At 42.2% G+C, this 24,521-nt stretch overlaps 3 non-coding genes across 3 annotated transcripts; 1 reads left to right on the top strand and 2 right to left on the bottom strand.

Moving 5' to 3' along the window:
* Positions 1–6,294: 6,294 nt before the first annotated feature.
* Positions 6,295–6,368, bottom strand: trnai-aau (transfer RNA isoleucine (anticodon AAU)). Its single transcript has one exon. It is a non-coding gene; the product is annotated as a tRNA-Ile (tRNA).
* An 830-nt stretch (positions 6,369–7,198) lies between these two features.
* Positions 7,199–7,270, bottom strand: trnag-ucc (transfer RNA glycine (anticodon UCC)). The gene has a single exon. It is a non-coding gene; the product is annotated as a tRNA-Gly (tRNA).
* A 12,722-nt stretch (positions 7,271–19,992) lies between these two features.
* Positions 19,993–20,065, top strand: trnar-ucg (transfer RNA arginine (anticodon UCG)). Its single transcript has one exon. It is a non-coding gene; the product is annotated as a tRNA-Arg (tRNA).
* The last annotated feature ends 4,456 nt before the right edge of the window (positions 20,066–24,521 follow it).

Raw genomic sequence — 24,521 nt, 5'->3', positions numbered from 1 at the left:
GTTCCCCGGATATACAGGGAAGTCGTGTCCCGGCCAAGGTCCCAACAGCCTCCATGCCACAGGAGCGGTGCTCCAAGAAGCCGCCTGATCCACCAGGTAAAGCACACACCTTTTACATCCCTAAAGAGGAGCAGATCTCCCCACCTGGCGATGAAAAGGAGCTTTCCCTGTGCACCCTGGCACCCAAGAGGGGTCAGGAACACCACCCTGCAGTGGTGGAAGGGATCCAGATGGCAGGAGAGCAGGTTGGTGATGTAGCCCTCACCCTTAGCCCTGAGAGGTCCTCTATTAGTGAGGATCTGCTTGAGCAGCTGTCACAGGGCCACCGCCAGGTGCCCCTGGTGCAACATTCACAGGTTAGACAGGAGGTCCAGCTGGACGCTGAGACTACTGCACTGTGGACACACCTGATCCCAGATGCCGATTCCCTCTGCTGTGACCCAGGGAACCTGCAGTCAGGTAACATTATTTCTCACAACTACCAGGTAGTGAGTGAGACTGACCTGATTGTTCCTGCCTCAACGGCAGGGTTGCCAACACACCCAGTCCCCCAGAAGGGACAGGGAATGAAAGCCGAGCCGGTTTTCTTACAGCCACCAGCTCAGTCTGTCAGTCTGAGTCTGACCAACAGTGGTTCAGCCAGACTGGAGCTGGATGGTCAAGTCACCCGCCTGCCAGTGCAGGACATCGCAAAGAGGGGTGTCAGAATCCCCGCCTGCACTGACATGGGCCTGGTGAGTGATAGTAAGTTCAAAGACAGTGAACTAGCTATCCCAGTGCTGGGGCAGCTCCCTGAACCCCTAGCAAGGGAAGGGGGGAGCGAGCAGGTGTCCTACACCCACGCCCAGCGAACGATTGTAAACATGCCGATAAAGGGATTCCTCAATCAGGAAGTGTACAGGGTGGACCTGAACAGTGAGAATGGGGTAACAATCCCAGATCACTCAGGTGCTCCAGATGACCACTCAGCCGAGGGTCAGGCATGCTCTACCGCTGCACCACCCCCTGCAGGGTTCCTAGAGCACAGGCATGAACAAATCGAAAAAGCAGATGCCCTGGAAAAGGAGGAGCAGCATCAGCAGCTGCGTCAGATCTCCCCATATTTCCAGGATGTTGGTGCCCAAGATGCCACAGGGCATACTGAGAAAGACACCATGTACACGCTGCGCCAGCTTAGAAAGGCGACAGTCATTCAGAAGGAGATGACTGGGATCAGCCACCCGAAAAGACTTTTGGGAGGACTGATTGCTGTTGCACGTTTGCTTTTTTCTGGTAGGTTTGTGTGCTACTGGCACTCTCACCCTGACTGCCCCAAGAAGGCAGGGGTCAGAGATGCCGGAGGGTAGTGACAGACTGTATCGACAGCAGCAAAAGTTGGAAAGCTTAGGGAAAACCCTACAGGCAATTTCCTATGCAACAGGGTTAAACCTTATTCCCCAACCAGTGGACATGATTGTTGGTGTTATACAGTGGGTTTATGCTTGTGTGCAACAGGCCAGAATGTTGACACAAGACCTATTAAGGGAGCTTAGTGCCACTGTAGCCAGTCTAACCACGGCACGATTCCCAACCCACTTGATTCCACTCTTCTCAGTAGAGGAGTATGTGACATTAACCCCATCGCTCATAGCTCACCCAGAAGGCAATCCAAGATTGAATTTGGTTCCAAATCTTGAGATGGGTATGGCTACCAAAGCTATCCATTGGCTGTGTCTAAACGATTCACCAATGAAGGGTGTAAAGCTACTAACGAGCAGAGGGAGGTTAATGAACCCCATGAAGAGCAGGTAGGAAGTAAATGGCTGGTCAGCACACCACATTTAACTGACACTATGACTTGTGACAGGCATGATACAGCTACCACAATGCAGCTACCTAATCAAACAGTTTTCCTGCAAGTTCCTGAGGAGGCCATAGTACAGCATGGTAACTTAACACTGTACGGTCTGGAACCAGACAACATAAGACCAAACTTGAGGTCATGGATGCCTTCAGGTGCCACACTATTGAATTGGATAGAAATCCAAGAAACAGTAAGCCCTGAAGAGGTACAGGTAGTTAGTTTGCTTTAATGGAACAAACCTCCAAACCACCCTAGCAGATACCCAACACAGGTGTTGTGGTTTATCGCGGGGCTGGGAACAGGAACTGGTTATATTTTAACACTGCTGCTGGGAAGCTGGATCATGACTGACAGTGTACTCTGAATGCTGTACTCTTGCATCAAAATGTAATCTGGGTAGCATGAATGAGTCAAAGGTAGCATGTCAAAAGAAAGGAAGTGATTTCTCCCCAAATATCTACTACAGAGGTATCAGATATTGACAGTGAACTTCCTGATGTGTAATTCCTAGACCTAGATAATGTCTCCTACCGTGTTTATACATACTCCAGATGTTATTCATCCTGTTTGTATCCAACACTGGTTCCAGTATGAATTCTCGAGGAGTAATGTGGACATTTAAGATTAATGTTCTAATGGCAAGGGACATCACTTAACTCTGTTTTGTTTTGAAGGCAACAACGCCTCAGGACCTCGTGACCTTCAAAAAGGGGGGATATGTAGCGGCGAGGCTTATTAATAAGGCAGAATTAAGTGTTCTGAGCCTTCCCAAATGAGGCCCCATTTCTCTGTTCATCTCTGTGGTGCAGCCACAGAGAAACTGTTCTGCAGGGTGATTTAAGGTCCTAGGACAGCTCCCAAAGGGGGATGCACTTAGCTAAGCCTGGCTATCATGATCAATGGTCATCCATTGGCGCCTATCTGTCTAGGGAGTGCCAGTTGGACATCTGGACTGCATTACTAAGTGTCAGGACTAAGTGACTCATATCTCACCTTGATCAATCAATCAGGGACTGGTAGGGCCGAGTAACCCACGTGGGACTCTGATTCCCATGGAACTTTCAGCCAATCAATGAGCTGAAGTTCCTCCAGGTAAAAACAGGCAACACAGAGAGCCTGTGAGATTCAGTAAGATTCAGAAGGGAGGATTCAGAGGATTCTGTGGACAATTCTAAAGGGAATTCAAAGGAGAATTCCAGGGCAGGACGGCCCAGGAGCAGAAGGCTCCCAAGGGCAGGACATTCTCGCAGCGCGCCTCCTGACCATCCTGAGACTCAGCCCGGACAACCACGGAACGGCCAGTGTGTCCGAGTGCCAGAACTTTCCTTTGTTCTAAGAGTCTAGAGCGGAGGTTGCCAGAGAATAACCAGAGGATCCACCCGAGGTTAGCACCAGCAGCAGGCCTCGTGAACAGGTCGGAACTGTGGACAGCTTAATCACTATTCAGAACTAGCTCTTCATCAGAAACGAACCGGTCCTCTTCCTGACTTGGTGGGACCCACAGTCATCTTTTCTCCTGTGCACAAACTTTGCTAGTTAAAGCCCACAGTGAGCATCAGCAGCGCAGCGTCGCAAGCCGCACAGCACAGCCTGGCACGGAGCCAGAGAGCGCGGATTGGACAGCAACAGCCTGCAACTGTTTCTTTGTGCCCGCAGGAAGATCTGAATCCCCAAAGATTGGATGAGTATTCAACTTCAATGCATTACAGCTCGAGAATTCAATTGTTATCCCAACCAGTTGATATCAATTTAATTCCTAAGAGTTATGTACTTGTTTGAGTATCTAATGTAGAAGTTATAACCAAGTTCATTAACGAAACGGTCTTAATGAATGATATACTGGACGTATGTCCTCTTGATATGTGTAACACTTCGTAACTGACTGAATATATATCTTTTGTATTCTGATAACCCTCTCGATAAGATCTGTTAGGTTTACATGCATATTTTATGTATTAATAAATGTATCCTCGTGTATTAGTACCTGTGTGTGCGCGTTGTTTGAGTTATGTCACATGGTTGGATTCTAAAGCCATCAAAAGAATCAACTTTGTGATTTACTGCTACAATTAATAATTGTCTAAGCAAATGCCCAAACCCTACAGAACTGGTGCCTTCAGAGAGCCACTACATTTAATTTTGCTATGGCAACATTACATATTTGGCGTCCCTGAGCCGGTTTCCTTTCAAAAAACGATACATTCTGGATGAGGTCAAGGTGCAGGAACACTGTATTTAGGATGTGTTTGCACTTATTCTGTGTCTCTAGCTTCAACACAGCGATATATGTATATGCTCACTGATTTTTTGGTACATGCCCAGGGCGATAATCATTATGAGGATTTATTTCCTGATGTGCTAGGGGTAGTGTTGTGAAATACTTCAACACACTGGATCGCAGGTTTAAACCGCCTGCACTCTTACTCCTTAAAAACCAACAAATGCAGATATGTAGCAATCATATTGTAGCAGACACTCATTTGCCTGTTTCACAAATGATCATATTTTACTAGAGATTCTGTTTGGGATCCGGATGTGCATTCTGACAGCAATCTCCTTATCGCGGCTTTGCCCTTCTTGCCTCTTTGGACAATATCTCCATCTTGTGGTCGTTGTTGGTAATGTCTAGACAACATCTCCATCTTGTGGTCGTTGTTGGTAATGTCTTCTTATGCCCTTTTTTATTTTAATTCTCTATTAGTTGATTCTAGAATCTCTACAATGGAGATGAAAACATCAGTTTTATAGCAGACAATATGACATTATTTATAGTCCAATTAGAAACTTATTACCCTGTTTTTAACATAATAACAAATTAAAATTGATTAAAACTAAGTTTGGAACACCAGGGAACATAACAAATGATTTTTAGGAAAACCATGAGGTTCTCTGTGTCCAATGCCTGCAAGGGGAGAAAGCTAGAATCCTTTGATTTTTTCAAAATTTGAAAATAAACATCATATAACAACAGCTTTCATTCCTAGGAGTGAAAAATAACCATTTTTGAAGACATAGTAGTTTCTAAAGCACTACAATAAAGTTAAAAACATCAGTTTTATATTACATTATTTTTAGTGAAATTAGTCATTTTTTGCACTATTTTTAATAAAATATCTAATTAAAAGTGATTAAAATTAAGTTTGGAACAACAAGGAACACACAAAAAAAAGATTTTTAGGAAAACCATGAGGTCCTCTGTGCCCGATGCCTGCAAGGGGAGAAAGCTAGAATCCTAAAAAAAAGTTATCAATTCTAGAGCCTAAAAGGAAAACAAGACAAATGTATATCTCCAAATAATTTTATGTGCTTCAGAAGAGCCCAGGAAAGTTTTTTGCATACATGAAACCACGCCCGTTTGCACATAAGCAGACATGGTTGCACACACGACTGCATGAAAGCACACGTGCATGCGAAGTCATCCTGTTGAGCATTTGAAAAGCCGCACCACGCCGCACTTGAAATAGCTCTTACATTAGTGGTAGACGCAGGAATCGCCTTTTTATTTACGCTCTTACCAACGCGATGGAAAGCAAAACAAAGCAAAGCAGAGCAAAACAAAACGAACAAACGAAAACCCTCACGTCCCGCACTTGCATATAACGCCGTTACGTGCCCAAGCGGTATTGTACGTCATCCTAGCACTGCACCCCGGGGCGTAAGGTATATGGGAACGAGCACACGCCACGAATCGTCTCGAATCACTCCCTACAGCTGTAAGGCGCCTTGAAGCCTGCACCCCCAACATTCTTCTTTGCGCATCTGTGAAAGGTAAACTCTTGAGCAAACTCTGAACCAGCTCTAAGGAAACTAATCTGATTAGACGTTACTTTGACTCATCTTTTTACTCTCAGTGCTGGATTGCTCAAACTCCAGCTAGGGTTAGGTTTAACATTCCCACACTACTTAGACACTTTGTTTACGCTCAGTGCTGGATTTTGGGAACTTCAGGACGAGTGGGAATTTTCTCCTATCTGTCAATTCTGTTTTGTTTTGGAGACTCTTGGCTGCCTATATTGTACAGTGCAGCGTGAAGGAAACATTTTCCAAAACTGTGTCAGCTCAAAAGTTGTAAGAAAACCTCTCCAGCTGCTTTACCTCTCTTCATTTTTGTCATTTAATGTGACAATCGATGTATAACTGGAGCCTCACATATGCAAATGGTGAGGCTCCAGTTCGACACCACTTTACAGTATATGACAAAAGCATGGCAGACTGTGCCGGACCAGCTGGTAACTTCCGCTTATTTTGACCATATTAAACATTGGAAATCTTCCCACTTGCATTTGTGACACTTGATTTTGGCTCCACCTAAGACACTCTTAAATCTTCAAACACTTTTCTCTTCTCCCGCAACACTCTTGTCTGTCGGCACTGTGTGGCAGCGTTGCAGGACAACCCATCTCACCACGGAAAGGAACCTAACAGCTTTGGTAAGAGAGGAGAAAAGGACATGGCCCGTACGGGGCTCGAACCCGCGACCTTGGCGTTATTAGCACCACGCTCTAACCAACTGAGCTAGCCGGCCTCAGGACAGTGCCCCTCTCTGTGCTGCAAAAAATCGAACTCAGGGAATTTCTTTTGTCCTCCTTTGAATAGAAAGCCGTGTAATTCAGTGTACGGGCTTTCTCATGCAGTTTCATGGTTTCACAGCATTATTCAGCTGATTTTAAATGTACCTAAAGGAGAAGCATTATTGAAGACCATCAATTACCAAGAGCTTTTGTCAAAGGTTTTGGTGGTCATTTTTAATGACCACAGAGCACTATGACCTCGGTTTTACATCTCATCCAAAAGACAGCGCCCTTTTACAACACAGCTTCTCCGTCACTATATTGGGAGATTGGGACCCGCACAGACCTCAGGGTGAGCGCCTCCCTGCTGGCCCCATTAACACCACTTCCAGCTGGAAGCTTTGTTTTTCCCTGTAGCTCACCCTCATCCAGGTACTGACCTGGCTCACACCTGCTTAGCTTCAGTGGGTTTTCAGTTGCGAGTTGCAAAAGTTGGGATGCAAGTGATGGAGCCGTTCGCTGCAAAAGCCACTGCATTGGCTAGGAATCGAAACCAAGCCTCCTGCGTGGCAGGCGAGAGTTCTAACAATGAACCACCAATGCTCAATGCCTGTACCTTCAAAAAAGACGCTTTTTTGGTGCTGTGTGCAAAAAGCGTCGACATCTACTTCCAGCTGCAAAATGCCATCCGCAGACGCTGTGAATTTATTTATTTAGACACCGCTCAGAATCCCCTGTAAGATTCTCCTTCAATTCCGTTTTGCAGTGCTTTAGCTCTTTCAAAAGGCTTCGCTTTGCTAGTCACAATCCAAGGCTTGTGACAGCATTTGAAAACACTTGCCACTGCGTTGGCCGGGAATCGAACCCGGGTCAACTGCTTGGAAGGTAGCTATGCTCACCACTATACCACCAACACATGCCTGGGGGAGCCCTCCAGGACACCACCAGAGAATGCTCACGATTTCAGAAGCTGTCTCCGGGACGTGCTGATTCCACACATCCTGAATAAATCATGTTATTGTTAGTTGCTGTAGCTAGACGTTCAAATGAGTTTCATGGCCAGATGGACTGTTTCCTCAAGTGGTATAGTATTGCAGTAAGACAGCACGATGCCTGCAAGACTATGTCACGCTAAACGCCACAGATTGTGTTTGTCCGTTCGTGTCAGTCGTCCTGCAGCCACGGGAAGTGGGACACAAACATGCTGCAATGCTTTCAAGACATTAGGATTTGTTTGTGCAACATCCGAGAAGAGTACTTGTGGCTTGAATGTGACTGAGCAAGGTGTTTAAAGACAGAGACTGAAAACTGTTAAAGGATGAGTCAACGTAACGTCTAATCGGATTAGTTTCCTTAGAGCTGGTTCAGAGTTTGCTCAAGAGTTTACCTTTCACAGATGCGCAAAGAAGAATGTTGGGGGTGCACGCTTCAAGGCGCCTTACAGCTGTAGGGAGTGATTTCAGACGATTCGTGGCGTGTGCTCATTCCCATATACCGTACACCCCGGGGTGCAGTGCTAGGATGACGTACAATACCGCTTGGGCACGTAACGGCGTTATATGCAAGTGCGGGACGTGAGGGTTTTGCGTTTGTTCGTTTTGTTTTGCTCTGCTTTGCTTTGTTTTGCTTTCCATCGCGTTGGTAAGAGCGTAAATAAAAAGGCGATTCCTGTGTCGACCACTAATGTAAGAGCTATTTCAAGTGCGCCGTGGTGCGGCTTTTCAAATGCTTAACAGGATGATTTTGCATGCACGCGTGCTTTCATGCAGTCGTGTGTGCAACCATGTCTGCTTACGTGCAAACGGGCGTGGTTTCATGTATGCAAAAAACTTTCCTGGGCTCTTCTGAAGCACATAAAATTATTTGGAGATATACATTTGTCTTATTTTCCTCTTAGGCTCTAGAATTGATAACTTTTTTTTTCATATTTGGCATTTTTCATCATTTTCCAGAAAGTGGTTGCAAGCCCGATATCATGCGAAGAAACTTCAGGATTCGGGGATCAGTCAATGGATTTTCTTCAAAGTTGGATTTTTGCACTCTGTGGACCAAGAGATGTTGTTCTATAATGTTTTTTTTTTTTCAAATTTAAAAATATCATTTTTTCATGGAGCTTTGAATGGGATGGATTCACCCTCCTTTAGCCAGGACAGAGCTCCAGGAGCCTGGGTAGGATTCTAGCTTTCTCCCCTTGCAGGCACCTGGCACAGAAGACAATATTTTTTTCCTTAAAATCTTTTTTTTTGTGTTCCTTGTTGTTCCAAACTTAATTTTAATCACTTTTAATTAGAGATTTTATTAAAAATAGTGCAATAAATGACTAATTTCACAAAAATTAATGTAATATAAAACGGATGTTTTCAACTTTATTGTAGTGTTTTAGAAACTAATATGTCTTCAAAAATGGTTATTTTTCACTCCTATGAATGAAAACTGTTGTTATATGATGTTTTTTTTTTTCAAATCTTAAATGATCATTTTTTCATGGAGCTTTGAAGGGGATGGATTCACCCTCCTTTAGCCAGGACAGAGCTCCAGGAGCCTGGGTAGGATTCTAGCTTTCTCCCCTTGCAGGCACCTGGCACAGAAGACATCATTTTTTTCCTTAAAATCTTTTTTTTTGTGTGTTCCTTGTTGCTCCAAACTTAATTCTATTCACTTTTAATTAGAGATTATATTAAAAATAGTGCAATAAATGACTAATTTCACTAAAAATACTAAAAGTAATATAAAACGGATGTTTTTAACTTTATTGTAGTGTTTTAGAAACTAATATGTCTTCAAAAATGGTTATTTTTCACTCCTAGGAATGAAAGCTGTTGTTATATGATGTTTATTTTAAAATTTTGAAAAAGCAAAGGATTCTAGCTTTCTCCCCTTGCAGGCATCGGACACAGAGAACCTCATGGTTTTCCTAAAAATCATTTTTTATGTTCCCTGGTGTTCCAAACTTAGTTTTAATCAATTTTAATTTGTTATGTTACAAACAGGGTAATAAAGTCTTAATTGGACTATAACTAATGTCATATTGTCTGCTACAAAACTGATATTTTCAGCTCTATTGTAGAGATTCTAGAATCAACTAATAAAGAATTGAAATAAAAAAAGGGCATAAGAAGACATTACCAACAACGACCACATGATGGAGATATTGTCTAGACATTACCAACAACGACCACAATATGGAGATATTGTCTAGACATTACCAACAACGACCACAAGATGGAGATATTGTCTAGACATTACCAACAACGACCACAAGATGGAGATATTTTCCAAAGAGGCAAGAAGGGCAAAGCTGCGATAAGGTAAAATCATTTTTTGAAAGAGATTGTTGTCAGAATGCACATCCGTATCCCAAACAGAATCTCTAGTAAAATATGATCATTTGTGAAACAGGCAAATGAGTGTCAGCTACAATATGATTGCTACATATCTGCATTTGTTGGTATTTAAGGAGTAAGAGTGCAGGTTTAAACCTGCGATCCAGTGTGTTGAAGAATTTCACAACACTACCTCTAGCACATATGGAAATAAATCCTCATAATGATTATTGCCCTGGGCATGTACCAAAAAATCAGTGAGCATATATATATATATCACTGGGTTGAAGCTAGAAACACAGAATAACTGCAAACACATCCAAAAATACAGTGTTCCAGCACCTTTGACCTCATCCAGAACGTATCATTTCTTGAAAGGGATTGCTGTCCGAATGCACATCTGAATCCCAAACAGAATCTCTAGTAAAATACGATCATTTGTGAAACAGGCAAATGACTGTCTCAGGGGCCCATTTCTCATTGTCAGACACATGTATGCAATGCTTTCACTGTGCATTGAGCAATAGGGATCAAAAACACCGCAGGTAAGGTTAGAAGTCATGTTCTATGATCATTTCTTTCAGCATTAGGGACTAAATATACTAAACGTATGATGCTAAAATGTTATTTTTACATATATTACATATGTAATAAATGATTGCTTATGCTTTATAAACAAATCTAATTATAATAAAAGCTTAAGTTTTGTATTTATCTTGTACCATAGAACATGATTTTCTTTGTATTTCAAGCCCACAAAGTGTCCAAATGATGCACCTTTGACCTCATCCAGAACGTATCATTTCTTGAAAGGGATTGCTGTCCGAATGCACATCTGAATCCCAAACAGAATCTCTAGTAAAATACGATCATTTGTGAAACAGGCAAATGACTGTCTCAGGGGCCCATTTCTCATTGTCAGACACATGTATGCAATGCTTTCACTGTGCATTGAGCAATAGGGATCAAAAACAGAATGGAAACAGACATGGAAACCAACAAGGATGGGATTTGAACCCATGCGTGCAAAGCACAATGGATTAGCAATCCATCGCCTTAACCACTCGTCCACCTTGTCAACAAAACTGGGCTGTCCCAACTGGGTTGGCGCGCTCCAGATGATCTTTTTCTTTTTTTTCCCTCGTACTCGAGGGTCATTTTCCTGTTCCACATGCGATTTCAACATTTTCCTTGGGAGATGTCAAGCCAGCAAGCCACTGCTGTGGTTCAGTGGCCAGCGTGGAGTTCAGTGGCCCTGTTGTACACAGAAAGCACATTGAGCTCCTTGGACATGAAAAGTTCCAGATAAAAGCCATTTGTCATCCTTTCTCTTGGTGTCGATGTTGCTATTGTATGTAAAGGTGGCAACTTGCTCAGCGAGCAGGCGGAGCACACACCGAATGCAGATGTGTCTGAGTGGTGTGTCCAAGTGGCTGCAAAAGGACAGCACTCCCGGGGCGCTGTGGCTTAGTTGGTTAAAGCGCCTGTCTAGTAAACAGGAGGCCCTGGGTCTGAATCCCAGTGGATAACCGCCTACGGCTAGACTTAATTAAATGCAAGTATTCATTTCCTGTCTTTAACACGACTTGTTTTTCTTAAAATGGATGCAACTTGCAAAACATGAAATACAAACCTTGCTAATCAGTGCTAGCGGCTGGCAAAAAAAAAAGAAGTCAGCAATGTTTTTTTTCTTTAACCTTAACCCTGCTAATGGAGAAGAGTTAAACGACCGAGTCTATGCAGCTTAAACGGTGCGCACGTCGGGTTCTTAGCTGAAAGGGTGGTAAATCACGCTCACCCCAGTCCTTAATCTTTTAAAGAGGATACAAAATTGAACCTAGTCGCCACATCACATACATCCTGTTCAATGATAAAAAGGTAACATCTATCCTCGCTCCAGAGTAAATCTCACGTTGAGGGCATATTTTTTTTCACTTTACCGTGAATCGGGCTCGGCTGCACAGAGGAGAGAGCAGAGCAATGAGGTCACGGGGACAGGGGAGTCACACGCTGGCTGTTTGAACACGCGGAAGATCACTGAGGGATCCACAGTATATGGACCCTCCGTTCGCCATCAGTCCACACTCCGGACTCTGAATCCTGCCATCCGAGTTAAGATCTCGGCAGAACCTGAAGCGCAGTTCCTTCTTAAAACGTAATCTGGTGAGCATTTCTAGAATCGTACTTGTATAGATGCAGCCTTTAATGTGTTGCTAGGTTAAAATTGATGACTTCTTGTATTTCAGTAGGCAACTGCCCTCTTGATTTCAGATTGAATTTCTTTATTACAGGGGCGCTTTTATGATGACAGAGTCATGTTCAGGTACTTTGCTTGATGGAGGAAGCTCATTTCAGACTCTGTGATCTGCTCACCTGGAAAGGTCTGCTGTACTACTACAAGAGAGAAGTAGAGTCTGGAAGAAGGGATAATTTTATGATGCTTTGGAAGGTAGTTTTTTTTTTCTTTGAAATCGAAATGAATCAGAATATCAGAGCAAAAGACAAACTCTTGGTTTGGTTTAAAGAGATATGGTTTTAAAACAGACAAAATGTAGAAAACAGGTGTTTCTCACTTTTGGAAAAGAATGGACCGGGGGTATTTTACTAGTTGCAGTGCTGAGCTCACCGGGTTGCAGTCCTGCAGTGTTGCACCAGGGTCAGTGGTGCAATGGATAACACGTCTGACTACGGATCAGGAGATTGTAGGTTCGACTTCTGCCTGGCTCGGGTCATTTTTAAACGCATCAGGCTACTCCCTAAGTAGCCTGTGCTACTTACTGTATTGTAATCGTACCCAGTAAGAGATTTCCTTCATGTAAATGAACTGCACCTGACAGCTTTAGAAAAACACCTGGGCTCAGTACGGTGCTGAGAGCTCATCGTTGCTGTTGTTCTAATTAGCACGCACTGCATCGGCTATGAACCCGAACTTTTCAATTATTCCGATCAGTAAGTCAACACGTAGTCCACATGAACGGTAGAAATATTCTCTTGTCTGTCTCTTGTTTGTATAGAACTGAATGTCCCTGACAATGTACTGTTAGTTTTAATTGAAGAACGGCATTTGTGTTCAAATATACCAGACAAGTTTACGTAACTGCTCATGCGACACAGTTGTAATTAGTCAAGAAATAAAGTCGAACAACAGCTGCGGGTTTGATTCTGAACGTATCAGATTGCAGCGCCTTTTACTTCCATTGACAAATGATAGAGATTCGAAGAGAGATCCTTCAGACCAGCAAGCAAACCCACGGCTATTTCGGTTTTCTATCTAGGCAACGTTGGTGTCTGCAATAGCATACATGAAAGCCTGATGCAATTTCTGTGGCTACATTTGTTGCACGTCATGCACAGTAAGAGTGTTTCTAACACCAAATAAAAAGTCAACAATTAGCGATCACGCCTTCTCCTCAGTTAACCCACTGAAACCCTTGCTGTTAACAGTTCTTTACTGCGTGCTTTACGAGCACCTACATATCGTGTCGGTTCTTTCAGCTTTATTCATTAGGTTTTCAAAGGCATAAGTAGAGCACCAGAGGTGCGAACGCAGAATGTATGGTAATCTGAAGAACTGCTTTCCATGGCAGCGGGTCCAAGCGATTTAGCGTTTTTATAGTACCGGGAAAGGAGAAGCGGCACTTTGCCTTTGCCGCGCAGGCACAAGGCGACGTGCGGCAGACGCAGGAGTCGGCAAGTTCCGAACCTGCGCGGGGAGTCCCCAACGCATTTCGAGTCCATCGCCTTAACCACTCGGCCATGACAAAAGCGAGCTCGCTGCCGCCGCATTCGTCCTATAATCTAACACGGAGTGCGAGGTGGCTGCGGAAACCTTTTTAAAGTCGCTCTCCGTTAAAAAAAAAACCTTTCACAAGATTCGTGCCGGCAGACAGACACGCCTCAGAGGGTTTAAGGCTGGCTTCACGTTCAAATGATAAAGTCCCCCAGTCCGGATGTCAAAATGCAACTTTGGCAGACAGAAAAAACATCAACAAACCACAAATGTGGAAAAGGATTTTACAAGCTGCACCACACTGCACTTTCAAAAGCATTTACATTCGTGTTAGACGCAGGAATTGCCTTTGATTTGCGCGCTTACGAACGCCATGGAAAACGAAACAAAACTAAAGCCCTCAGCTCCTGCACTTGATTATAATGCCGTTACGTGTCGAAGCAGGAATTTACGTCATCCTACCACTGCAACACGGGGAATAGAGGGAAATGAGCACAATCTACGAATTGTCTCTAAACAGTCCCTACAGTTGTAAGACGCCTGGAAGCGTGCACCCCCATCATTAATCTTTGCGCATCTGTGCAAGGTAAACTCTGGAGCAGTCTCTGAAACGGCTCAAAATCAACACGTGATTGATTCAATGTGCATCTGGGGTTCATTTCTTATTTACATTTAATTCAAGGGAAAGGCTTGGGTCAGTTTCAGACGGCCTCCAACAGCGAGATTCAAGCGCCCCACCTTCAGCCCAATCTGCGCCGCCAGAACGCCAACGGCTCCTCTGGTCTTTGGGGTGCGGTTGTGACCCTGTAACCTAAAGTGTTGGTGGCAGACAAATGGAGACTAACAGGTGATGTCCTAGGACATGACTGCATTGTGACACTCGGTGGGGATGGTGACCATTGCTTGGAAAAGAGTGCGAGGCCCCTTTAGAAAAACATTTTGTTAACAGGCATTCTGCCTCAGCCTAAACACCTATAGCTTGCAAAGCGCATGCTATTAGACAGGCACCTCTGCAAGACCTTAAGAGTCTCTTAAACTAGTGATAGTAAGGTGTTCCCAATGGGCGATGTTTGGCTTTCAAATCATCTGTCTGTGGAAGCGCCGAGATGCAGCTGTTTAAGGCTTAGAAGCAGCTGACTGTTTCACTACCTAGCTGATTACTGTCAGTCAGGGAGCTCAGAGGTGAAAAGCCTGTCTGAGAGACAATTCGCCGTCGATCAGTTCAATATGTTCCGTACCAGCTCGGCGCACCTGAGATCATCTTGGTAGCCGTGTAGCTCAGATGAGTGAGAGCGTGTCTGTGTGTACCACCGTGATTGGATGCCGGTCCTTCTCAGGTCACAGTAAACCTTCTGCTGCCTAACTTTCCTAATTTTGGGGATCCCTTTGTAAAAGCAAAGGAAAAAAAAAACTGGCTCTTCATCAGCATGATCGACCCAACCCAGTGTGCCCCAGTGGCCTAATGGATAAGACACTGGCCTCCTAAGCCAGGGATTGTGGGTTTGAGTCCCATCTGGGGTGCTCCTGTCCCATTTTGAGCGTACAAATGTCCTTGTGATTTGCAAAGCTGCAACCCCACCTTACTCAGTGAGCGTCTCTGCTTTTCTCTCACATACAGTTGGGAGAAAAACTTTTGTAAACAGCCCTTCGGAATGATGTGGATTTCTGCATGAATGGCTCCTAACATGTGATCTTATCTTTATCTAAGTCATAATAATTAATAAAGAGAGTCTGATTTAACAAACAACACACGCCCAACATTTGACATTGCTGTTTCTTTATTGACCAAATGGTTTAAACAATCAAGGTCATTGATGGAAAAAGTACGTGAACCCTTATATTAAGGAGCTAGTGGAACCTCCTTTATGACAAAAACCTCAACCCCCACTTTCTGTAGCGTCTGGTCAGACCTGAGCAGCGGTTAGGAGGTATTTTGGCCTATTCCTCTATGAAAAACTGTTTCAGTTCATGTATATTTTTGGGATGTCTTGCACTGAACGGCCTGCTTCAGATCACGCCACAGCACTTCAATGGGATTGGGGTCAGGACTCTTACTTGGCCATCCCAAAATACGGAATTTCTTTTGTTTCAGCCACTCTGTTGTTGATGTACTCCTTTGTTTTTGTCATGCTGCATGACCCAGCGTCTTTCGAGTTTTAGATCACAGGCAGACACCCTGACATTCTGCTGTAGATTTTCCTGATACATCTTGGAATTCATCGGTCCCTCGATGATTGCAAGCCGTACAGCCTCCGCCATGCTTCCCAGGTGGGATGAGGTTTTGGAGTTGGTATGCAGTGTTTTGTTATCTCCAAACATAACGCTGTGCACATTTACCAACAAGTTCAACTTTTGTCACGTCTGTCCACAGAACATTGTTCCAGGAGTTGCTGTGGAACATCCATGTGGTCTTTAGCAAACTTGAGAGGGGCAGTGGTGGTTTTTTTTGGGGGGAGAGCAGTGGTTTCCTCCATGGTGACCTCGCATGATCACCACTCCTGTTCAGATTTTTTCTTATGGTGGACTCATGAACACAGACGTAAGAAAAAGTCAACCACCTGTTCGCTAGATCCCATCCCCACTCAGCTAGTCAAAGATTCCCTCGAAGGACTGGCAGGACCTATAATTAGTATGATGAATGCATCGCATGCGTCAGGCGTTGTACCTGATCAATTTAAGGTAGCGGTTGTTAGACCGCTCCTTAAGAAGTCAAATTTGGATCCACAAGTTCTTAACAACTACAGGCCTGTCTCAAAGGTCCCATTTCAATCTAAAAGTCTTGGGAGAATAGTTGTTGCCCAACGTCAATCGTATCTGGATTCAAATAATATACTTGAGAAATTTCAGTCTGGTTTCTGAAACTGCATTAACAAGAGTCGTAAATTATATTCTCTTAGCTACTGATGCGGGGAATGCAACAGTGCTTGTGCTTCTAGATCTTAGAGCTGCCTTTGACACGGTTGACCTCTCTGTTTTGTTACACAGGCTTGAGTTTGAGGTTGGCTTATCTGGAACCGTCCTTCAGTGGTTTACTTCACATTTAACTCATCGTTTTCATTATGTTCAAATATCTAATAATTGTACTGCTTCATCAATGTCACCAGTTCAATTTGGGGTACCAGAAGATCAGTGCTGGGACCAATATTGCTCTCTCTCTCTACATGCTGCTGCTAGGTAGGATAATATGAAAAAATAATATGAACTTTCATTCATATGCTGATGACACTCAAATAAACATTTTGTTTACACCAAACGACAACTCTTCTATTATCAGTTTAGTTAAATGCATTAAGGAAGGAAATACTTGGATGTGTGAAAACTTTTTGTTACTCAACTCTGAGAAAAATGAGGATCTGTTGATCGGAGGCAACAATACTGATAGGACTACTATAACTTCAGCACTTAACTCAGAGGATTTAAACATTTGCCTCAAAGAGACAGCACGTAACCTAGGCGGCATATTAGACACAAGGCTCTTAACAACTTGCATTGTTAAGTGCCTTGGGACAACCTTGTTGTGAAAGGCGCTATATAGAAATACATTGATTTGAATTGAATTGACAATGTAAAATATTGTGTGTGTTGTTTGTTAAACAAGACTGTCTTTATTTATCAAAAAATAAAAGGAATTTGCTAGGAATGCAAACGTTAGGTTGCGCTTCTTCATGCTGCATCGTCGGCATGAGTGGAGCTTTTTAAACGTCTGTACTTACTGTGCCCCATAAGAAATCGTTTGTCCCCGTTCAAAAGAGATTGTGCGATGTCCTGCAGTGTTCGCAAAGCAAACCTTTGACAGTTTGAAAAGAGGAATTTATTCTGCTTCCTGTGCGTGCAGTAGTTACAAAGTTGAACGTCTTTACACGATTTGCTGCAGTTTTCAGTGGGCGGGCTTTGTCAGATGGCTTGGAAAAACGCACTGTTTCGGCTCGGGAAACATCATGAGAAGTGTCCTGCATGTTTTCTGTGTATAGCTGTCTTTTAACGCATACAGAATTCATTCGAAATCATTGATTTCTCCAATTAACAAGGGTCCCTTAAAAGATTAGTCAAAGTAACGTCTAATCGGATTAGTTTCCTTAGAGCTGGTTCAGAGTTTGCTCAAGAGTTTACCTTTCACAGATGCGCAAAGAAGAATGTTGGGGGTGCATGCTTCAAGGTGCCTTACAGCTGTAGGGAGTGATTCGAGACGATTCGTGGCGTGTGCTCGTTCCCATATACCGTACGCCCCGGGGTGCAGTGCTAGGATGACGTACAACACCGCTTGGGCACGTAACGGCGTTATATGCAAGTGCGGGACGTGAGTGTTTTCGTTTGTTCATTTTGTTTTGCTCTGCTTTGCTTTGTTTCGTGGTCAAGAGGCGTAAGGTAAGTCGTAATCCAGGGAGAACACTGGTGGCAAACAGTCCGAGGTGAGAGGCGAGGTCCAAAGTCGAAAAGGCAGAAACGCCAGGTAGAGCTCTCAAGGAGTAGACTCAATACCAGTGGGAAGCAGGTAAAGATGGTAAAAATAGCACTGCGTACCGCACGGTGGAGTGTGTGCAGGTGGTTTAACTCGTGCGGCGGCGTTTGTTAATAATCACCCGCTGCTGGTGCTGTTTAGATTGCTTAAGAGTTGGTCTTAACTGCCTGGCGGTCATGACAAGCTCCTCTTTAAGCTGTGGTTTAGTTTTGCATTCATGTGTTTCTAGAGCAGTTATTTATGGGGGTGGGTGGGTCTTTCACAGAGGCTCAGGACAAATCCCCCGCCTGAAAGTCTAATGTGTGCGTTCAGACAGTCACAGGTCAAGAGCCAGGCAGGAGGACAATGGACAGAAGAGCCAACGAACTAAAAATAAAAGAACAGATATGAAAAAGCCACCATCTTTTTCTTTTTGACATTTTCCGACTTTCATGCAAGCCAGGACAAAGTTGCTCGTAGCTACTTGTGGATTCAAATACTCTATCGAGTGCTTTGATGAGTTTTTGCAATTTGATTGTCGTCCTGTCAGCCTGTTTCTGTTTTTTTTTTCAATCTAGTGATGGAAAGTAAGAGGGAAATGATGGAGCAATCAATAACCGCTCCGGAAAAATGGCAGAAAGAAATGGCCCGTCACTAAGGACATTTGTGAAGCAGAGGAGTGACATCACCACAAAGGCGACTTATTCTGCTGATCGTTTTGGTGAATAATGATTGAGGCGTGTTAAGAGAAAGGTAGCTGTGTCAGCATGCTTAGGCTGCAAAGGATAAAGCAAAGGTTTACTCCATGCTGAAAAGAGAAGAAAAGAAGCACAACGTTTCGGCTGTGGAGCCTTCTGCGCCATCTTCTTTAGCAATGGTGATGTTTACATTGGAAAAACTGAGACACGCATACTGGAGGGGCTTGAACCACCAACTTTTCAGCACCACAGAGTCTGACAGTCTTTTGTGCGCCCTACATTTGCAGGTTTATGGTCAAAGAAAACAATCACTTGCGCTTCTTGCAGCCGGCAATCTTTTTCCACTGACAACCAAGAAATGGATTTCATCTTTCACAAGCTGTATGGATTTCTTCAAAAACAAGTTATTCCAGAAAGGAAATGAATTCTTGCATTAAACTGAACGAAGCTGTACATGTTTGTCTGAAATGAGACATGCGGCACAACAAAACACGGAGAGAGGCACCGCTGGTATTCAGACCCAGGATCGCCTGCTTACTAGGCAGGCACTTTAAGCCACTAGGGAACAGCGCCAGCAGAGCACCGCGCTTTTACAGACACTTGGACACATCTGCGTTCGGTGTGCACTTAACCTGCTCTCTGAGCCCGTTGCCTCCGTCCCATTTAATAGCAGAACTGACGCCAAGAGAAATGATGAGAAATGGCATTTATCTGGCACTTCTCATGTCCAAGGAGCTCAATGCCCTTGACACCTCCCCAAGGCGACAGAGCTGTGCATTCTTTGGCGACAACATTTTTTCTTTTGTTTTATTTCTATACTTATTGATAGAATAAAAACGATATGTCATGTACTGTAAGGGAAATGTCTCTTTTCATGGGGAAAGCTAGCACCAGCAAATGTTGTGTTTAGAAGAAGTGATTTAACATGACACGTGACCTAATTTACCGGAGCAAAAGCTCACCCAGCAAGCCCTGCTTTACTTCTACAGGAGAGAAGTACTGTAGAGTCTGCAAGATGTTCAGCTGGGTAGCTACGTCAGCATGCCTCGGCTGCAAAGGAACAAGTAATAGGTTTATTGCATGCTGAAAAGAGAAGAACGGAAACACAGCGTTTCGGCCGTGAGGTCTTCTCACACCTGAAGAAGCCTCACACCTGTAAAAGGCTCCATGGTTTTCTTTCTTCTCTTTTCAACATGGAATACACCTATTGTCTGCAAGATGTGACAATTTCACGGTGTTTTGGAAGAAAACCTTTTTTCTTTGAATTCAAAATCAATCAGAATTTCAGCACGACACACCAACACTTTTTCTGTGTTAAGGAGATGATATTTTAAACCTGATAAAAATAGTAGGAAACACAAGTTTCTTGCTGTGAAAATTTAGATGGGGAAGTGTACTACTGGTAGCAGTGTAGAGCTCTCTGTGGTGGAGTGCAAGCGCATGTTCTATGGGCCAGTGGCGTAATGGATTACGCGTCTGACTTCGGATCAGAAGATTGTAGGTTCGAGTCCTGCCTGGTTCGTGAGGCTTTTAAACCTCTCAGGTTCCTCGGTAACAGGTTGCCGTCATGTATATGAACTATAGAAAAGCATCTGCCACAACCCGTAAATTAGCACGCAAGTGCGGGCTAGTTAACACAGAACTGTATGGAGATCATCTCCAGCTCCGAGCTCAATTGCAGTGATAAAATATGCAGAACAGAACTGGAGAGCAGCTGAATTTGTGCTCAGTAGGGTGGGGAGGACTCAGCATTGCTATTGTTCTAATTGGCATGAACTGCAGGGGATCTGAATCAGAACACGTCACTTAGTTCGATCATTGCGTCAATATGTAGGCCACGTTAATATAAAATTATTACTTTGTCTGTCTCGTCTTTGTATATAGCTGAATGTCCCTGACAATTTAATGTTAGTTTTTAAGAACGACATTGATGCTAATATATACATATATAGCATATAAGGAACACGTAAAAGTTTAGTCCATGCTGAAAAGATAAGAAAACCGCCACAAAGTTTCATCTTGGAATAAATCTTTACCTGTTGTTTTGCAGCCTACCCATTCTGACCTAACTCCTCCCTTGAAATTCCCTAACAGATAAGGGTACGTAACGGCTCATGCGATGCTCAGTTGCAATTTGTCCCAAAACAAACAAGAACAGCAGCTGAGGGTTTGAGTTTGAACATGCACTGTATTAAAGCAGCTTTTATTTCCATTGATAAATGCTAGATATTCCTACAGAGATTCTCCAGGTAGTAAGCGATTCCTGTTTCTGTTTCTATTTCTGTTTCATATATATATACAGTATATATACAGTATTGTACTATTATTATATAATTGTTACACTGTGGCTGTATTGTGTGTGTTAAGCTGCTGTTGCACTGCAATTTCCCTCACGGGATCAACAAAGTATCTATCTATAAGAAGACATTACCAACAACGACCACAAGATGGAGATATTGTCTAGACATTACCAACAACGACCACAAGATGGAGATATTGTCCAAAGAGGCAAGAAGGGCAAAGCTGCGATAAGGTAAAATCATTTTTTGTAAGAGATTGCTGTCAGAATGCACATCCGTATCCCAAACAGAATCTCTAGTAAAATATGATCATTTGTGAAACAGGCAATTGAGTGTCTGCTACAATATGATTGCTACAGATGCAGCCATTCAAAATGCGCGGGCGTACGCTGTACGCAGTCTACCACAAGTTACCGGTAAATACCGCGAGTTACCGGTAAATACCGCTAGCAAAATAATAGTATCCGGAATTTCCGCAAGGTGGAGCTAATAAAGCTCAACTTCTCATGTTTGAGCTGTAGCCATCAAAGTCTTTAATGAAGATATTACTAATAGTATTAATAATAAATGAACTTGGACAAGCTGTAAACTCAAAGTATTGCCCTGGTCCACATTATTTTTTTCATTGACCGTCTTTGTAAAAGTAACACCACAGCATTTCGCAATCACGCATTTTTTTCCAATCATGCAAAGTACAGTAATTTTTGAGAATCGATTCACCATGCCTTTCACATGCTCATAAAAGAGGTTGATTTAGGAACATAAACATATTACCGTATGCAAACTGTACTGTATACAGTTTGTATATGTATATGTATATGTATATTTAATGTCTTAACTGTGCCCGTTTAAGTATTGAATATTTATATGGAATTTTACCACTGAAGGGAAATCTTAGTGCCTGAGCATAAAAAGAATAGGAGCATACTGCAACACGTGTGAAGGCCATAAACGATATTAATTTTGGAACATAAACATACAGTATATGGCTGGTCTCGGTACTTTAAAGAAAACATACACGAAACATGGTTTCATTATGACCAGAATCGGTCTTGAGATATTTTTAACTTGATTTACAGTATTTGAGAGGTATGTCTTGACACCGATACTACGTAAATACTCCTCACGTATATGTTTCTAGGTTTATATTATGCATTTCATACGGTCAAATTGCTTTTGAGCAACTGATAAGAAGCGCGAAACGGTATGCCCAGGGCGTTTTAGTTTTCGTTTTGTTTTAATGCAGTGCAGTGGATTGATTAGAGATATCAAGTACATACAAGTCATTTTTTAAATGTTGTAGTTCGTCTTGTAAAAATGTTACGAGTACATCATCTGTCAACAATTACACAGGTTCTGTTTCCATATTGCGGTTTTTGGTTATGTAATATTATTTTCTAATTTCACGTTGTGAATATATGATTTGGGCAAACAGAGCCGCAAAGAAGTACATTATGGGTTGTTGTTGTTTTTTTGCAGTTTTATCTAAAATAAGCGATGCTTAAACCTTTGTCTGATTCTTGTGAAACTATCCACACGACAGTTACCTAGGAGTTGACTTCAGTGATGTCACTGATGGGATGTTTCTAAAAATCCATCCTCTGTAAAACATCTTCTCTAGTTGTTCTGCATATGTATTCGCTAATGAAGCTGTGTGTTCTGAGCCTGGTTCTCTACATTTCTGTATGAACCAGCTTAGAGGGCTAAAGACAGCTTGTGTTTAAATTGAGTGTAAGGTAATTTATGCTTCTAAAGTCATGGTCAGCATTTATTATTGTACTGTGCTGTAAACTTCTTCTGTGCCTAATTACATTATTTTATAGTCGATAATGTTTCTGTAGTGCTTTTTCAGCCCTCAGCATGTGTCTGCGCTGGTGGTGCTGTGGGTTAGGTTCCTGACTCCTATGTCACATGGTCTGTGGTTGAATCTCATGGAACTATGACTTTAATTTTTAACAAACATTTCTTTGAAAAAATGAAACATTTCCCTTGGTCAGAGATTAAATAAAACCTCACTCGCATCAAAACAAATTTATATTTCTAAATATCACAACATGATCGAATTTACGTCTTTTTAATAACAATGAATAGTCACCTATGCGTTACAAAATAAACATTTATATTGATTTGAATCGCGTTTTGATTTAAATCGTAAACGCGTGTTTAAATATATGTGTTTAAAGGCGATATACTGTATAAAAGCGCTGATTCTTATGGAATGTGTTCGGCCGGGGATTCAAAAAAAATATTTTTTTTAATCGCGTATCTAAGGAAAATTGCAGTATAACTTTGTTCATGCACAAACAGTGGCATGTTACATTATAATTTGGGTGTCTCCTCTTGCCAGAAAGCTCTAAATTGCATTTTGAGTGCGGTTTTTGACTTTTTCTAAATTGCAACCCATAAATAAAGCTGATACAGTTTAGACTTACTGTATTCTAAACTGTATTACAACATCACATTGGACAATGCAACGTAAATTGCAAAAATGCACTTGGAATCTGTCCAAGCCCTACTACGAAAATTATTTAAACTGCGACACTTATCATTCATCTTTAAATAAACTTTATTTTATATAGCGTTTTAAGCGAATAGGTAATTAGATTGCTCATAAACCTAATCGCTTTTTCTACATAAACACAGCGTGATTGCTCTCTGAAAATGTTTTTTTCTTTATATTTAGGCTCAGATTTCAACTATAGATCGTATTATTATAAACTTTCTTGGAAAAATGTCTTTTATGTAAACCATGTTTGCTATTAATTCATTTAGGGCTAAAATACGTTCATTGTCTTCCAATCGAGTCGAGTTGACATTGGAAGCTTGCCACGCCCGGACTGTTACACCAACGCATTAGCATGTTGAAGCGATTTCATTGAGGAGGCCATCTACTAGTTAACACTGTACTTCCTACTTTGAAAATACCTGTGAAATTGGTTTAATTCGTCACAGCCAGCACTCCGGCAGAGAGGGGGGTTGTACTCGTTAATGTCTGATGACATACAAGTGGAAAGATTACAGATTTTAATCGTCTTTTTTCTGAACCAGGGAAAATCTGATCATGTTTCTCTATAACAATAATAAAAAACTTTATTTTCAATTATTTTACATATCCCGCTTGCACATCGCATGACTTTAATAAATCTATTCTTTATTAATACTAAATAAATAATACTAAAAATACTACAGCAAAGAGGTCACTTGATTTTTGGAATAATTCCAAATAGCACAATGATCCACTGGCATCCCTGAAGTCTGTTTAGTGCATAATCTTCCAAATACAATCACTAAGCAATTATAAGAATTATACCATCCTATTTCTTTGTGATGTCCTGTAAAAACTAAACCTATTTTTATAAGGCTTTTACTCAAAAGATTTCCAAACACACAAAGCATTTGTGAAGTACTATAGTATTTCTAAAGGTTACTGGTACAACATCAATCATTAAAGCTTAACAATAAAGTTTAGATTGCTGATTATGGACTAACTACATTAACTAACTGCAATGCAACAGTATACATTTTACAAGAATATCTGGTTGAATTCTTGCATTTGTAGCCAATTTAATGCGAGAGAAATAAGCCAATTTAATTATTTCACAAAAAATAATGTAATATAAAATGGATGTTTTTAACTTTATTGTAGTATTTTAGAAACTAATATGTCTTCAAAAATGG

This window comes from Lepisosteus oculatus, unplaced genomic scaffold (genome assembly GCF_040954835.1).
Source record: "Lepisosteus oculatus isolate fLepOcu1 unplaced genomic scaffold, fLepOcu1.hap2 HAP2_SCAFFOLD_45, whole genome shotgun sequence".
NCBI lineage: Eukaryota > Metazoa > Chordata > Actinopteri > Semionotiformes > Lepisosteidae > Lepisosteus > Lepisosteus oculatus.
Note: the sequence above shows the minus strand (reverse complement) of the source record. Positions and strands in the feature narration are given on the sequence as shown.